At 37.0% G+C, this 3773-nt stretch overlaps 1 long non-coding RNA gene across 1 annotated transcript; it reads right to left on the bottom strand.

The window, feature by feature from the left end:
- Positions 1-43: 43 nt before the first annotated feature.
- LOC138955736 (uncharacterized) lies at positions 44-1639 on the bottom strand. Its single transcript, XR_011452346.1, has 2 exons — positions 616-1639; positions 44-254 (listed from the first exon to the last, which is right to left on the bottom strand). It is a non-coding gene; the product is annotated as an uncharacterized lncRNA (long non-coding RNA).
- Positions 1640-3773: the final 2134 nt, after the last annotated feature.

Here is a 3773-nt window from a genome sequence, read left to right as displayed (position 1 = left end):
CGCGTGTAACCATGGACACCGCAAACAAACACAGACACCAATATCAGTTAACCATGGGTTTATTTCAGTCAAAACGAAACAACTTTTTATTGAAATGTGTGTCTGCCACGTCTGTCAAGAGTTGGGACTGGCAGCACCTCAACTACTTCCTCAAACTTCACAAAAAATATCTCCTCCACAGCAGGCCACACAAACGATGATCCTTGTTTCCTAAGTAAACGGACAACCACCCCATTCCCATCCAGTGTGTCAATCTGTGGACAAACAAATGAACCTTTCTTAAAATAGAAAAATTAAAAATAGTAACTGAAAAGGTTTACATCATGAATTACTTGGAAATGTCTACCTCAGAAAAGCAGACAACTGAAGCTCTCCATTCATACCAACTAGGGGTAATTTGGTACTTGAAATACATGTATAAATGTAATTGATTCCATATATATGTAACCTGCACTTACCATGCTATGGAAAGACTTTGCTAAGAATGTCTGCACAAATCAGTATGGATACAGAAAATTAAAAAAAATGACTGCATGCAAGCAAAGTCATTCCAGTATAATAAGATTAAGATTAATGAAAAACATGTTAAAACAATTATTTACAGTAGAAACGTACCGGTCTCTCTGATCTGCTCCTGGATCAGCATTGACTGGACTGGCAGAAAGGATAGAGCATTAGCAGCATCCTGGCATCTGAAAAAAAAGTATGCAACAGTTGGAGTCAGATATTTTAATTGCTACCACAGCTTTACATCGCACATTGAGGTACATAACAGTGCATGTTACAACCGTCAAGATCCCAAGATACACACATTGGAAATCAGAGTGGTTCTGTCCTGAACACATCCTCGTAACACAAAGAAACAACAAGTCGCGTAAGGCGAAATTACTACATTTAGTCATGTGGAACTCACAGAATGAAACTGAACGCACTGCATTTTTTAACAATGACCGCAGTGAAACTGACGAGCCTGTTTAGGGCGGTAGTGGTTTCGCTGTGCTGCATAGCACACTTTTCTGTGCCTCTCTTCGTTTGAACTTTCTGAGCGTGTTTTTAATCCAAACATATATCTATATGTTTTTGGAATCAGGAACCGACAAGGAATAAGATGGAATTGTTTTTAAATCGATTTCCGAAATTTAATTTTAATCATAATGTTTATATTTTTAATTTTCAGAGCTTGTTTTTAATCCGAATATAACATATTTATATGTTTTTGGATCAGAAAATGATGAAGAATAAAATGAACGTAGTTTTGGATCGTTTTATAAAAAATAAAATTTTAATTACAATTCAGATTTTTAATGACCAAAGTCATTAATCAATTTTTAAGCCTCCAAGCTGAAATGCAACACAAAGTCCGGCCTTCGTCGAAGATTGCTTTGCCAAAATTTCCATCAATTTGATTGAAAAATGAGGGTGTGACAGTGCCGCTTCAACTTTTACAAAAAGCCGGATATGACATCATCAAAGACATTTATCCAAAAAAAGAAAAAAAAACATCTGGGGATATCATGCCCAGGAACTCTCATGTAAAATTTCATAAAGATCGGTCCAGTAGTTTACTCTGAATCGCTCTACACACACACACACGCACAGACACACACACACATATATACACCACGACCCTCGTCTCGATTCCCCCTCTATGTTAAAAAATTTAGTCAAAACTTGACTAAATGTAAAAATGACTACACGCTGTGTAAAATCTGCTCCAGTGCAAATGAAAATGCCAGTATCTGTCATAATTTCTGCCCCGCACGCATCGCTGACACCGCATGCGGAAAGCAGCAATGGCGTCTGCTATACGAACGAGACAGCTCTGGCTATGATGAGAGATTCAAACGTTATTTCTTGAGATTCTCAACAAAACAAATGAACCTGAACCACATGATCTAATCTTCATTTAAAAAAATAGAAAATAAACTAACAAGAGGCGCAAAACAATCATAAACAACGAAAACTTCTTTTCACGTTGGACTGTACCTAGATCTACTCTACCCATGAATTTGCCACTTGGTTGCGTTTTTCTGACAGAAAGGCATTTTTTTTCGAATTCAGTTTGTAAACATGACAAAATCATATTAGTGGTTTAAGTTCTACACGCAAAATAGTAAAAATAGAGCCGTCGTAAAGCTCAAACTTACCTCAAAGGTTGTGATCACATGTACCGTCTCGCACGTCTGTCGTCAACTTTGGCGCGGACCCCGCAACAACAAAGTTTTCCTGCGTCTAACCGCGTGCTCGATTGTACGAAAACACGTTTGCACCGTGTAACCCCCACAGGGACTCCCTTATATTCATGCGCGAATGGGTTGAAAGATCGCAAGTTTGCCAGAAAATAGTTCTGCAATGTGCTCACACGTATCGCAAATTTTCGGACACCACTTGCAGATCTATCAGAACATCTCATTAAACTTGCTTTACAGACTCAACTTGAATCTCATTCAATCGCGATTAACGACATCGAATATTTTACTATGTCAGAGTAGAATTATCCATCCCCTGAAACAGTATGCACAAGTTATGTTTGGGCATGGCGTTGAAGCTAAAAATAGGACACCAGGCGTGACGTGCGAGACGATTGTTTCTACATGGTCAAATGCAACCAAGTTATTATCAAAAGATCGTTTGGGCGCATCGGGCGGGTGAAATCAAATTCATACACAGGAATTTGCAACAATTGTAGAAAAATGTGTTATCAAATGGGTAAATTTGAGGCATGTGTATGTGCAGAGATAGCATGTCACACTTTCGAATGGAAAAAAGTGGCGATTTCAGAGCTTCTGCAGTGCAAAGCAAATCACAGAATTTACAAACGCTTTAGTTCTTGTTCACACTGTTGCTCCAAATAACACTGAAGACAACAAAACACATAAAAATAAAGGAAAGTAATTATTTTGTTGTTTATTTAAATGTTTTTGTACGCTGTCCCGACTGACCAGTTTCCAGGAGAGTGACCCCACTCTCAGTCACCCCAAGCATTCAAACGAGCACTTAAAACGCACCTCTTCAAGAAATACAACCCCTGATTTTGTTTTCTCAGTCCATCAGTAGGCTACATGTAGTGTATTTGTTGTTTTAGTGATAATGTGATAATGTATATAAACATCTAGGGCTGTTTTCAGTATCCGTCGCGATATAACCTTCGTGGTTGAAAACGACGTTAAACACCAAATAAAGAAAGAAAGTTTTCAGTATTGTTGATAACATGTTCTGTTTGATTAAGGGTATTCAGCTGGTATTTTCTTGTTTTCACTACCTATTTTATTCATGTTTTTATTACTTAGTTAGCGGAAGAATCTTTTGTAATGTATGTTTAATGGTGTATGTTTTTAATTAAGCGTTGCTGACTACGAATGTAGATGTAAATGCTTGTATAACTGTGTTTTACATTTTAAATGTGTCAAGCGCAAAGAGCATAATTGTAAAGTTATGATGTTGCGCTATATAAATGCTCATTTATTATTATTATTATTATTATTATTATTATTATTATTATTATTATTATTATTATTATTATTATTATTATTATTATTTTCTGTTCATAGCCTCTGTAAATTTACCTCCATTTTAAAACTCAGGGTTTTTAAGACCTGATTTTCTCAAACACTTTTGGAGGTTTTATGAAAGGGGCTTTCACTTTCCCAGTGGAGAGAATGCCTTCATTCAACGTATGTCAAACTTTACCGAGCATGTGTGGTGGGTGGTTTACATGCTGGGTCACACGCGGAACAAGGAATCGTTTAGTCCAGCATTCTTGTGCTAGTCTT

The sequence above is a fragment of the Littorina saxatilis genome, unplaced genomic scaffold (genome assembly GCF_037325665.1).
Source record: "Littorina saxatilis isolate snail1 unplaced genomic scaffold, US_GU_Lsax_2.0 scaffold_1866, whole genome shotgun sequence".
Classification (NCBI taxonomy): domain Eukaryota; kingdom Metazoa; phylum Mollusca; class Gastropoda; order Littorinimorpha; family Littorinidae; genus Littorina; species Littorina saxatilis.
This window is presented reverse-complemented; position numbering and strand designations above follow the sequence as displayed.